This window comes from Phacochoerus africanus, chromosome 2, assembly GCF_016906955.1.
Source record: "Phacochoerus africanus isolate WHEZ1 chromosome 2, ROS_Pafr_v1, whole genome shotgun sequence".
Taxonomy (NCBI): domain Eukaryota; kingdom Metazoa; phylum Chordata; class Mammalia; order Artiodactyla; family Suidae; genus Phacochoerus; species Phacochoerus africanus.
Genome location: NC_062545.1, coordinates 164,644,382 through 164,658,924, shown reverse-complemented (window position 1 = coordinate 164,658,924; position 14,543 = coordinate 164,644,382).

The following is a 14,543-nucleotide window of genomic DNA, read 5'->3' as shown; positions in this document are numbered from 1 at the left end:
GGTGACACTGGTTTATAACATCCTATTTCTATTTCCGTATGTGCTCCAGCAGGATCACCACCCACAATTTTAGTTTCTAGCCATCACTCTACAACTGACCCTTTGAGCCATTTCCGGTCCCAACCCCTCTTACCCATCCCTTCTGGTAAGAACTACTCTGTCCTCTGCAGCTATGTGTTTGTTTTAGTTTGGTTTGATTTGTTCGTTTGTTTTTCGTTTTCTTCTTTTTCATAAAATATTCCACACATGAGTGAAATCATAAGTATTTGTCTTTCTCAGTCTGAGAAATTTACCCCTCTAGAGGTTCCCCATTCAAAAAGTTTACCCAAGGAGTAGCCTGATGTTCCCTACATCCTAAAACTGAACTGATTTCCAACCAAACAGCTTATCTTCTACTGAAAATCAGCTTTTCTCCAGTGTTCCCATTACTGTTTATTATCTCCCACCAGACTCGATGTGTTTTGAGGACTGGGACTATGTCTCATTCATGGCTTGGAATGGGTATGCAATAACTATTTATTGAATGAAAAACACTTTGTCCTGCTCTGTCAGACCCTTTGCCCTAGTCTAGCAGTTAAGTATAATATCCCCTTTTAAAGAAATCCATAGAACCCATCCCCCACATAACAGGTTATACCTTTAGAATCTTTTGATTAAGAAACTACGTAATGACCAGAAGTTATATTGCATTCAGTAGAACATGAAAATAAATGTTTATTTCATCAATCACAACAGTACCCACATCCACTCAAAGGCATGGTGTGCATGTGGATTTTTAGGCCTGTGCAGCCTCTCTGAGGCTCCCCTTCCTTATGTCAGCCTACAAGAGGATGAAGTACTAAAGGCAGGAAAGAACCTTAAAAAGCCCAGGGCCTTGAGCTCTCCCAATTCACAATTTTGCCAAGAGACGGTCCTGTCCCCAAGGATTAATGAGAAGTAAGAATGATGCTGAAAAGGGGAAATAGCAGGGAGTCAATATCTGGAAAATTAAGCGAATTCCCCCAGAACACAGTGATTATCATTCTCGAAGTTGGTCAACGTTAAAGTCTAATGCTAATGCACAGAAGTAATCACTGTTTTTGTGAATCCCACTTCCTGGGTGTGGAGGGAGGCCCAGAGCGCAGATGGGAATGTGAGCTGCAAACCCATGTTGTACAGAGTCTGGAGCTCCCGTGACTGGTGTTCAGCTCTGTGGATCTTTTTCATTTTGTTTTCCTTTGGTCCCCATGCCCAGCCCCATCTCCACAGTTCAAGGCAGCTCAGAATGGCAGTTATGCCACCTGGTGGGGTGCTTTTGAAGCAGAGATCACAAGAGGCACCCCTAAGCTTCTACCCAACTTTAGCATCGGCTCTGTGGTTCCCACATGATCATCTCTCCTGTGAACATCACCAAAGCCTCCTAACTTCCTCTCTCCCATCCCCCTCTTCTCACTGTTGAATACACGAGATCCAGTCTAGATACAAGTAACACCCTTCAACAGCTTGCTCTGGGGGTAAAAATGAAACCCCAAACTTTGCCCCCATGTCCCGTTGGCTAGCCCCTTGCCCACCTCAAGGTCGGATCATGCGCCTCCTCCCACATCGTATCTGCTCCAGCCACGGGAGCTGGCCTTCTGCTCCCTGCCTCACAGCTTCACACGTGCTGCCCCCTCTGCCTGGTACCTTTCCATCCCCACCCCTTTGTCAAGACAATTCCTATCCTTCCTTCAGAGCTCAGGCCCAGCGTGGTCCCTGGAGGAAAATTTTCATGCCTCTAGTACTGGACTGGGCCCCCCCCATATCCACTTAACACACTAGACACCTATGCTGCAAACCCTGTGAAGTGAGTGACTCCCTTCCAGGATCAAGTGAAAGCTCCCCTAACTCTGACCTTGACTGGCCCTCAGACTGCTGAGGGTCAGAGCTCTCTGCTTCCAATCAGAGGTCACATCTGTTGGTGCTTGCAGCTTTCCTGTGACCGTTCATGTCAAGTCAGCCAGCCTGTGTCTGTACAGAAATCCTAGTCCTTTGATGTCTCTCTACACCTATTCTCAGCTCTTGGACAAGAGACCATATCTTCCTGTGTCTGTTGCCAAGTTCAGCAGCCTTGGAGCTCTGCGTCTAATCATACCTCTAGGCAAGGTGAAACCCAAAAGCAAAAGCCCTCTCCCCTCACCTCCCAACCACTAGCCCACTCCCCAAAGGAACAATCATCAGTTGTTTTGGAACTACCATCATCTTTGTACTCTTCAAGGAAGGAAAATTTGCTATTACCTCCAAATAAATATATATACCAATGCACACAAGTATTTATTTATCTACTACTACTTATACCAAATACATTCTGACATATTTTGGATTGGGGAGGAAAGGCATAAGTCATCATTCTTACCCCAATTCCTGGTCTTTTTCTAAATATCTGCACGAATTTTTAGCAACATGGATGGACCTAGAAGTGATCATGCTAAGTTAAGTCAGCCATACAATGCAACACCAACATCCAATGCTTTCACTGACATGTGGAATCTGAAAAAAGGACAGAATGAACTTCTTTGCAGAACAAATACTGACTCACAGACTTTGAAAAACTTATGGTCTCTAAAGGAGACAGTTTAAGGGGTGGGGGGATGCACTGGGGTTGTGGGATAGAAATCCTATAAAATTGGATTGTGATGATCACTGTACATCCACAAATGTAATAAATTCATTGAATAATAAAAAAGGAAAAAAAATACATGTTGAATAAATAAAAAAAATATCTGCATGGTATTACATTGTATGGCTGTATTATTTATATCATCAGTCTACCATACAGATATTTAGTCTGTTTTTCAGTTTTTCCATCTTAACATGTTGCAATGAATCTTTTTATACACATCTTAGTGTCCTTTTGTGAATATATTTATAAATTCCCAGTAATAGAATGACTGTACCACGAAGGATGTATTTCCAGTTTTAATAGATACTGGCAAGTTATCCTTTGAAAAGGAGATGATTAACATTTCCGGCAACAGCCTTTGAGAATGGCAGCTTGCCCACGGGGTGACCAATACTGGATATTGATCAGCTTTTTAATTTTAACCTATGTGCTCACTGAGAATTGATCTCTCATCCCCATTTCTATCGTGATGAGTGACGTTAACTATGTTTTCATGTTTATTTTTCTGTACATTACACGTTCGTATTCTTTCTTTCCGTCTTGAATTATTCAATCTCCATTTATACGAATGTATTGTAAACTAAAGAAATGTGACTGTGCTCTAGATGGCTAATATTGTTCCCCCGATTTTTTTTTTCTTTTGACATTATTAATTTTAAGCCTCTGATGTTAGAATTTCTTGATCTGAGGCTCTGTGTGCTGCTTAAGAATACATTCCCTGGCCCAAAATTGTGTACACATTTTTATCAGTTTTAAAGAGCTAGACAATCGCTACCATCTGTTCCTAAAGATTCATCTCATGCCTGGTGCTCCTCGGCCTCCTTGAGACATCACAGTTTAACAAAGCACTGACGGTTGATCTTCTTTTTGACGGTCTTAGCCTGCTCACAAATTCAGCCAAAATATCCAGAATAGTTGAGGCTAACTTGATCGATTTTTTTCCTGGTTCCAAACTGTTGTCTGGGTTATTGATTACTTTCTAGTGCCCTTTACGCAGCCTAGATTGAAGAAGACAGCCCTTCAGTCTAATTAAAGTCCTGCTCATAAAACACAGGAATCTCTTTGAATGCTTTTCCCCAAGCTTTGGAAGAAGATGACTTCCCCAGTTGTCTCTGGCCTTCTATGTGCAGCATCTTGAGCTAAGCCATTCCTGTATCTGGAATCTAACATAGAGCATGAATGAACCTCTCCACAGAAAAGAAACTCATGGACTTGGGAGAACAGACTTGTGGTTGCCAAGGGGGCAAGGGAGGGAATAGGATGGACTGGGAGTTTGGGGTTAATAGATGCAAGCTATTGCATTTGAAGTGGATAAGCAATGAGATCCTGCTGTTCAGCCCAGGGAATATACCTAGTCAAGTGATGGAACATGATGGAGGATGATGTGGGAAAAAGAATGAATTATATATATATACATGTATGACTGGGTCACTTTGCTGTATAATAGAAATTGACAGAACACTGTAAATCAAACTATAATGGAAAAAATAAAAATCATAAAAAAAGAATAGCTGGGATTTTTTTGCCTGCCTGCAGGGGAGCTTCATGTGTCTTGTTGGGGTGGGGGGAGGGTGGCGAATGGGAGTGAGCAGTACAGGTGACTGGCAGAGGAGATCACAGCAGCACAAACCTGGGAAAAGATAATATTTCTAAAGTTCTGGCTTCATGGGACTTTCCCCCATGATTTTTAGCTCATAATGTTTTGCAGTTTATAAATCCTTTAAGGTAAGTCAGCCCGTTGCTGTTTTTATATAGCAATACTGAGGGGGGTCCTTCTCCCCAATATTTTTGTTCCCCCTAATATGGTTCCTAATATTTTTATGTAGGAAAAATGGAAGCTCTGGGAGACAGAAGTAACACAGCTAAGGGGCTAAGCTGGGCTGAAAGTCTCTGTCTTAGGATTCTGAGGCTACTGGGCCTTCCCCAGTTCCTGCTGCCCTACATGGTTGACATCACCTTTCAGGTGATGGAAGACAAGCTTAAACACAACTTCGAAAAGTCGTGTGCTTAAGGAATCGAGTAACTCTAAGGAAGCTGAGCTTCAGCTTCCATAAAGAGCTAAGGCAGGACAGTATATTAGCAGCACAGGATCCTGCAGACTCCAAGAATACACTGAGATAGGATTGCCATGTAAAATATAGCATCCCTAGTTAATTTTACATGCCAGATTAACAATGAATAATTTTTAGTACACATATGCCCCAAATATTGCTTGGGACCTACTTACACTTAAAAAGTATGTATTTGTTTATTTGAAGTTAAAATTTAACTGGACATCCTGTGTTTTTATTTGCTCAGTCTCACAATTCTAACTGAGGAGAGACAGTTTGTTGATACACATGGCAAGATTTGTGATATTCTTGGTCTGAGAAGGTATTAGCGGAGTTGTAGCAGTGACTCTAATATAGAAACAAGGAAGGCCTGTAAAGATCTCAGGCAAGGAATATTTTTGCCCATTTTGCTTGGTACCAAGCTCAAAAGTTAATCATGCAATGTGTATCAAGGTCTTTTAAAAATCACAAAAGATGTGTTCAATTATTTATCTTTAGAGATAGTCTTTGCATCATCATTCATAATTCTGTAAAAAAGGAAGCACCTGACTCACTTGCAAACACGGTTTTGGTGAATAATAAATTCAGTCAATGGGACGTAATGAAAGAAAATGGAATCCAAAATTATTTTAAGAGTGTCGATACAGATATTCCTTGACATGGAAGTATGTTGAGGATACAAGAGTGAATGAAAAATTCAGGTTGTTAAATGATATCTTTACAAAACAACTGCATTTTGTCTATTGAAGCACACCTTTCCCCCCTCATGTTTTAGTATCTCTGAAATTAGGATGTCTTTAGGATTAATGGCGTCGTCACTGCAGTTGGCCAGGCAGCAGACATGACATAATTGTCATCTATAGGCATGTTGAGTGCTCAGTGACTGATGGTCTTGGTGTCAGCTCGCCAAGCTCTCTGCAGTGTTGGTACAACGTATTTTGAGTTTGCCATTTAAAATGTCCTCCAAGATTACATTGTAATTCAGCATTGAAACGAAAAGTTATTTTCTGTGCAGAAGCACAGAAGCAAAGTAGAAGGGACTATATTTGATTTTAGCAATAGGAATTTTCTTTTTGTCTTGGAGAAACAATCAGTTATATATTGTCTTACAAAGCAGCAACCAAAGAAGTGCTTTTCCAAGAAGGGAAGACTCACAAGTAGATGCAGAGAGGCTCTGTTTTGCTACTGAGAAATATGCAGGATTGCCTATCAGAGGCCAAGGGAAGCAACTAAAGACAACTAAATGTGTTCCTGGGCCAGTTAACAGGAAAGGCAGGGCAGAGCTGGGGTGGGGACAGGGGGAGCCCAGGCAGCCTCTGGGGACTCCGGCTGCCATGTTTGTCCTGCTGACCCCTGATCCAGTCCAGACTGGGATCCAGGCAGCTAAAGCAAAAGGCAGGCAGAGATTGAGCAGGCGTCACGTGGGGCCTGGGGCTCCCCAGCTGTCACTCTCTCAGCTCCCTAAGTGACAAGAGAAGGGAGGGCTGCAGGTGACAGGCAGTAGGCAGACACGTATGGGGCCATTTAATTTGCATTTTATCTGTTATCTGGAACTTGCCCTGGTCACTTGGGCACCTCAGGCAGAGGGAAATCCTTGGGACTCTGGCCAATGCCTAGACCTGCCCTTTGGGCTGGCCCCAAACATCTGAACCCACATCTTCCTTCCCCAGCAAAGTGAGAAAGGGGATTCATAGGAAATGGAGTCTATGGTCCCAGCTGCACAGAGAGCAGGAGCCGTGAAGGAACAGACTTGTGCCTCCCAGAATGATAAACCATCTCATGCCCCTGCCCACAGCCAGCTGAGTGCCTTTTCTCTCAATACTTCCTCTGTAATACTTGCCTAATAATAAGAATATTTATTGAGTGCTTATTCTGTGTCAGCCACTAAGTATTTTATTATACATTTTCTCATTTAATCTTCACCAGTCTGGGAAGGTAGGTGGTGTTATCTGAACTTTCCAGATTAGGAAATTTAGGTTCAAGTTCATTCAAGAAGTTCAGAAAGAAGATTCAAACTTCAGATTCTCTCGCTACAAACCCTCTGCTCTTAAGCACTGCTCACAGTACCTGTCTCTAAACAGACCCTGACTGCTCTCTGCCCTCTCCTGTCTAATCTCACTACTTCTGTGTCACTTCTGCTCCATGAGCCTGCCTCCTCTCTCCCTATGCACCTACATACCAAGCAACTAGCAAAGAGCTAGCGTTCCTGTCATTGTCCCCTGTGCCCACAGTGGGTGCACAGCCCCAGGATCCCTTGTACTCACAGCGAGGGCACTTAAGAGGCTCTGTGCGCCACCCACAATATCCTGTGTCTCCCACAATCTCTAGTGCCTCCCACAATCCTTGTGCTGTCCATAATGCTCCATGCCTCCCAATAACCCTCTTGCCTCCTGCAATCCCCTATGCCCCCCACAATTCCCTGGGGCCAGCCTGGAACTCAGCCCTGTGTGCCTCACAGAGTCCCCTGTGCTTCCCACAATCCCCTGTGCTCCCAACAATCCCTGTACCTCCCACAATGCCCTCTGCCTCCCACAATTCCCCGTGTCCCACCTGGAACTCAGCACTGTGTGCCTCCTTCAACCCCTCTGTGTTTAGAGTTAGCAGATACTGTCTCCTAAATACGGCCCTGGGTCCGCTTGTTGCCCATGGGTGGCTGAATTAAATAAGCCCTTCACTTCAGCCTGGCTGTGCTCATGTTCACAGGGCCTGACCCACCCCCAAACCAGGCTTTGTGAAGCCACCCTCCCACAGAACGCTGGCTGGTGCTCAGTCTGAGATCCCTGCTCTGACCCCGGACTCCCATCTCTACTGCTCACTGAGGGACTGTGTGCATATGATCTCAGTAGGGTTAAGAAGCCATTCTAAAGCCATGTCTCTTCAATCCAGCCATGAGCTCCTTGAGGCCTTGCTCTTCATCTGACATGAGCATCAGCAGTGGCCTCTCCCTGTGCCCAACAGTCCCCCATCAGGCCCAAGGTGGGGAATTAGCATCCACACCCCTGGTCTAGATTTTCGTCTTAACCATGCTAATCCCCTGACTTGCATTTGGACCTTAGGAGGTGACAGGGGAGAGCAGAGTTGGGGTCAGAAGAGGAATGAAGGGGATAGCATGATACTCCTTCAGGGGTCCAGGCATGACAGTAAGACCACTGATCCAAGAACCAATTTGGCATTTAGCTCAGTGGATTCTGGAGTTGGTGGCTCTAGGTTAGAAGACAAACTACATGCTGATTCCATTTTCTGTCTGACTCAAAAACAAAAGTGAAACAAAGAGCAGCTGCAGCCAGGACAGGAAGCATGTTAATTACCTTGATTTTAAAAAAATTTTCCATTGAACATTGTTTTAATTCAGAGTAATCCTTGAGTTAATTCTACCATTACCTAAGTGTGCCGGGAAGTGGGGGTTGAAGGGGAAACAATGAGGGTAGAGAAAGTTTTGTTGGCAGGTGCTGGCGGGCAAGACTTAGGGGAGCCCCAGGGCTGGAGGTCAGTGTCTGTGAATGCCTCCCTGTATAAGCGGTAAAGGCCATGGGAGCAGGGAGAGGAGAAGGGAAGAATGAACTGCACAAAATGATGGGGGTTTCCTTGGAGGACTCTCCATCTAAGTGGGGTTTGTGAGAGGCACAAAGTCCCAGTGCTTAAGAAGAACATGGCCCCTGGAGTAGCCCCTTAACTTCTCAGTCTAAGGCTGGCCCAAGAGTGAAACAGAGGGGACATTATTACAACGACTCTCTAAGCAGCTCTGAACTCCCTGCCAGGTTTCTATTTCAAGAATACCATTGTAAGGATATATGTTATGAACTATTTCATACAGCTAGCCTTGGCCTTCAAGAAAATTATGGTGGAGACCACCAACCCGGGGCGCATTTGAGATTGTTCAGAGAAGGTGGTTAAGAACCTGGCTACCAATTACAATGTGTGGGAGGGGTTTCTACACTGCCAAGCAATTCTCGGACACCAGATGGTGTCCTACATCTGTTCAATCCGAATGCTATCTCCCTGGAGACAGCATCACATCCTATAAGTTAAAGGCTCAGTCCCACAAGACTGACCCTCTTCCTCCCGGACACCAGCTGCAAGTCTAGGTTGTCACCAGTGCTTCTGCCCAGTCAGAGATTCCCATGACCCATTCCTTGGGTTCCATTAATTTGCTAAATTGGCTCCCAGAATTCAGGGAAATAGTTTACTTACTGGATTACCTGTTTAATAATAAAAAAAAAAAAAAAGATATAATTCAAGAACAGCCAGATGGAAGAGATGCACGGGACAAGGTACCGGAAAAGAGCATAGAGCATCCCTGCCCTCCGCCAGCTACTCTTCCCAAATCTCTACCATGTTCACCAACCCAAAAGCTCTTTGAACCTCAGCCTTTTACCTTTTTTTTTTTGTCTTTTTGCCTTTTTCTAGGGCCGCTCCCACGGCATATGGAGATTTCCAGGCTAGGGGTCTAATCGGAGCCATAGCCACCAGCCTGTGCCAGAGCCACAGCAACACCGGATCCAAGCTGCGTCTACGACCTACACCACAGCTCACGGCAATGTCGGATCCTTAACCCACTGAGCAAGGCTAGGGATCGAACCCGCAACTTCATGGTTTCTAGTCGGATTAGTTAACCACTGCGCCACGACAGGAACTCCGTGCCTTTTACATTTTTATGGAGGCTTTATTACACGGGCATGATGGGTTAAATCACTGGTGATTGATTCAACCTCTTACCCTTCTTCCCTCTGCAGAGGTCTGGGTGAGACCAAAAGTTGCACCTCTCTGATCACATGGTTAGGTCCTCTGGCAGCCAGCCCCCAAGGTTCTAAAAACCACTTCAACAACATCACAAAAGACACCTTTAGCATTTCAAGGGTTTTAGGAGCTCTGTGCCAGACTTGGGGACAAAGACCAAATACATATTTATTATGGATCATAATATCACAAGAGTCATTCTGCTCCTTTAACCCTTGAACATCTAGATGACTTTGGGATTACACTTAGGAGTTTCACGCAGCTCCTAGGGAGGTGGGGCAGGGGAGAGAGAATTTGTGACGCCAGCTCAAGTCTGGGTAGGAAGCTACCTAGGATAGACCATGAAAAAGTGAACGAATACAGCAACTCAACTCTTTCTTCATGTGGCATTTCATGAAATGACTTTGCTTTTTCCACATGTAGTCTCTGATGACAGAAGAAGGGGCTGTCAAAATTCCTTGAAAGTCACCAAGAGTGAGAGGGAGAGCTGGGATTGGCCCCTCTACCCTGAGGATCTATGACACAGCATTTGGCCTTGTTGAGTCTCCTTGCAGGAAGGACAGCCAAGTCACAAGACACCACTCCCTTCTTAGGAAAGGAGGCCCAGGGCTCTGTGGCTGCTGAGAAGGATCCGTTCTCAGGGACCCTGGTGAGTCTCAGCTGAGGCCTGCTCTGTCCCTCTACATTCTCATGCTCACTGGAGTAGAAATGCTCAAGGACAGGTGAGTGGTTTGTAAAACACGATAAAACATCTGGACAAAGATCATGGATCAGGTCAGAATCAGCGTGACACTAAAGAGTTTGTCCACAGTGCCCAAAGCTTTGAGCTCCTCTTGGAAAAACAAAGTCACAGGTGTTGGAATGCAGCCTCCTCGGGTAGGGCAGCTGCAGAGAGCAGTAGCATTGCCCCGGAAGAGTGAGCTTCAAGTCCCAGCCTTGACCTCTGCTGTGTCTTTGAACTCCTTTCTGATTTTAAAATTGAAACGAGAAGAATCAAAGATGTTATAAGGATTTAATAATATTAACATCTGAAAGTGTTTTCCATGTGCCAGGCACTGTTCTAAGCACTCTATATACATTAATTCACTTAATCCTCACGTAGACCTTATGAAATAGGTACTACTATTAACACAAATTTATAAATGAGAAAACTGAGGCACAGAGAGGTTAAGTACCTAGCTCAAGATCACACAGCTGGTAAGTGGGGAGGGGAGGGCTGGGGTCTGAACCCAGACAGTTTAGCTCCAGGGTCCTAACATCTTTATGAAAGAACAAGGTCAACAAAGGAGGGGAGAGAATAAAAGGTATTCAAATTACTGTATTTGACTGATGTTAAAATGGGGAAATTGTGTGTTTCAACATCTTGAAAATCTGAGTGTGGCATATTTGAAAAATTGTTAGATTCAATTAATTAGGAAATGAACTTGAGGTGGAACTAATTCCTGAATAATTATTCCATTTCCGATTCACCTCTTCTTTACTGTAATAAATGTAATCAAAACAAAGTGTTCCTTTTCCACCTACGGTGGGTAGTGTATAGCCAAGCCCCTACTGGATCTTTCGACACCGAATGAGTATGAGAAGGTGACCACACAACCTCATCTGCTAACTCTGCCCTTGGCCCCACCACGCTGGCCTCACTGGCCTTCTTGCTGTCCTGACATGCACATGAGCCTGCAGGTCCTTCTGCCTGGAGACGCCCTTCCCCGTGGCTCTTTTACCTCCTTCTGCTCCCAGCTCAAATCGTGAGGTCCTACCTGTTGGTGTTTTGAGTCCTTCCCCCAAACTCACTGCCCACTTTTCTATCTTCCTTTGTTTATTGCTCGCCTCCTTTTCGATGTAAACCCCATGGGGGAAGGCGTTTTGGTCTGGTTTCCTTGGTTGGTTGGTTGGGTTTTGCTGTTGCATAGCTAGCATCTAGAATAGTGCCAAGTGTGGCTATCAACACATATTTCTTGAATGAATGAAGACTCATTGGAAATTCTGGTTGGATGTGGAAGGATGGTTTACTCGAAGGTTAGGTGCTCATTTTCAGAGGGAAGAGGCCTTAGAGAGAAGGGAAGCCAGGCAGAAGGTTCGAAGGGCTTGCATTCTAGACCTCCTCTCATTAGAAATCCCAGAGAAGTGACCAATCTTTGGGAAAACTTGGATGGAAATGGAACATTTTGACAGAGGCCTAGAGAACATCTAGAATAATTTTGTGGTTTGCAAAATGAGGAAAGAGGAAACAAATGCACATTGGTAATCTTGACTGGATCATAGTTTTTAACAAAGGAAAAAATAGCTCTAAGAGTGATTTTGGAGATACTTGGAAACTTTGAAAATGAGCTAAATATTTGATGCTATTAGGCGATTGCTGTTAATGTAGCTCTGACAAGGGTATTCGGGTTAAGCAGAACACTCCTATTCCTTGGGGACATGTGCTGAAGAGTTGAGGGGAGAAGTCTCATAATGTCTGCCACTGGTTTGCAACTGCCTTCAGGAGGGGGTACCACTCACTCATGCGGTGACCTTTCCCTCTGCCCCTGGCAGCCAGGTTCCTACCCCGCCCCCATGCCTAACGGTATTGCCGTAAAAGGAGGACTTTTAGTAGGAGAAGCTGACCCATGTGTGACTACAATGATGAAACAAGGACTCACTGTCAACATTCTGTGTTGTCACTTGGGTCCTGGATTGGGACGTTGGTTTGAAAAGTGATTTTGATTCTCTTGATGGCCAACCTGAGGCTGTGGGCAACTCAGCATCGTGCCAGTCGCTCTGTGCTAGGCCGGTTCCCTCACATGTTAATTCGACTTCATTGGTCTCTTATTCTTTACTTGTCCAATAAATAACCGATTAGTTAACACAGTTCGGGACCTGGCTGATTTCTCTATCTCTATCTTTGTTTTTCTCTATTCATTAATCAAAATGAATTCATCTCCTGTTTCACCTAAGGTTTCATAGCAAATGACAGGCCAGTATCCTCAGCTTTGCCACCCAGAGAGGAAATGAAAGGCTCAGAAATACAAAGTGACTTTCTTCAAAGGCAAAAGTTCAAATGGCAAAGAATCTTGAATACGATTCAGAATTCCCAGTTTCCAAACTTCAGTCTCCTTCCTGGAAAAGTTTGGCATTCTTCCTTGGAAGGGATCATTTTTTTTCCCATTTCAAAAAAACCACAGTCAGAGTTACCCACAGGGGGCGAGGCCTGCTTCCAGATTCAACCAGTGGAAAGTTACCTGGTTTTGTTTTCTCTGTTTGCAAAGCCCCATTGAAGACTGTATCTGAATACAAACATTAGGGATTTCAGGCATTCCAAGCTGAGCTTCAGCCTTGCAAGATTCAAATCTATCTTATCTTAAAAGAATGCACCCTCTTCATTTTTTAAAAAGGATCATTTTAAAGCTGCTGAGGTAGGAGTTCTGTGGTTTCCTGGAAGACGTTTGTTAAGGATTATAAATAGAGCAAAATTTACCCTTTATCTGAAATTCAAAATCTTTGCAAATACCATGGCTGTGAATTTAAAGGAAATCATCTAAAAGTTGAACATTTGTTTTCACCAGGGTTTTCCAAACAAAAGAAAAACTGTCTTGGCAAAACTGCATCAAATTTCAGAGACCAAAGAAGCTGATGAAAGTGACCCGGATGCTCAAGGGTGAGGTCTGGGAGTGGGAGGGCCTTATCCTGCTGTTTGAGAGAATATCTACGTTGGGGACTTGGAAATCTGTTTCACTGTAGTGGTGGAAAACCAGCAGTAATTCTGAAAAAAATATGGTTGCTGCAACCAGGAAAAGCAGATTTCAAAGTACAAAGCAAGTCACCACAGACAATGCCAGTGAGGCATTCCAGTGACACCAGAGCCCTTGCACAAAGCTGGAGCCCAGGTGACCTCCACAGGGCCCACTCCAGCATTACTCCCTTTTTCAGGATGAACATTTGGGCTTTTACCCTGTGAATGTGCCAGGCTCCACAAGGCCAAGGTCAGTCCCTCAGCCCTCCTGGAACACCCTGATCTTTTCTAGGTACAAGTCTGCACGATTCTAGGTACGAGTTTGCAGGATGACCTCAGGTGGCTGGAGGGAAGAGAGCAGGAGCAGGACTAAAGAGAAAGGCAATTCTTGGGGTCCATTTCTTGAGACTGATTCTTAGGAAAGAAAAAGAAAAAGCCACAGCATAGTTTGCTTTCCTGTCCATTTTCCCCTGAAAAGTAATACTATCCATAACTAAGTGTAGGGCAAGAGGAGAATTGACCTGCTAGTTAAGGCTGCCTCCTCTCCTCAGGGGATCATGAGCTTTGACCAGGATAACCAGCTCGTTTTAGAGCACATTTAGCACTAGACAGGGTAACAAACAGCTTCCTTTCAAAGCGTAAGAAAGCAAAATGACAAAGTGGCCTGAGGTGGAAAAGCAATGATCAGAAACATTAAAAATAATAGCAGCTGACAGATGACATTTAGGACCAGGGACCTCATCCTCTGCTGGTTATTAATATTCCTGCTCTCCTGTTATCTTTTTGATGGGAATGTAAACTCCGTTTGTCTTGGGATAAACGCGATACCAGAGCTGAGCAGATAAGGAGGCGCTTAATACGTAATTGTTGGTGTAAACAAATAAATAGATTGTAACGATGTCAGAAATGATTAGTTCAGGGGGAGAGTGCGATTGGCTTCCAAATATTGGTCAAGAGCTCTAAGTAGGATGAGCCAAGGATACAGTTAATGTAATAGGTTCACACGATCAGGTGACTTTTTTGGGTCTAGAAATCTGAGGAGGTGACGATGTACTGAACGGCAGTCTTCCTGCGAGGAAAGAGTTAAAAACACATTCAGATCAGGGTTTCTGAGGGACAAGGTGTTCAGCAGGGCTGAGGGCCTCCCTTTCTGCCGGCTGCTCCCCCACGCAGCAGGGGTGATGTGGGCCTTCCGGTCCTGCTGAGTGTGCTTGACCAAAGGTGACAATGACTAAGGGCTAAGGCCGTGCCCTCCCTCCCTCCAAATCGATCCTTTAATGTGACTTATCAGAAAGAGAAAGAACTGTTTACTTTCAAACCCTGGATCCCATAAAGGGAGAGGGGCAAGGCCTAAAACCCTCACAAGCTCGAGGCTTGGCCCACACAGCCTGCAGAACTAGGGAGCGCG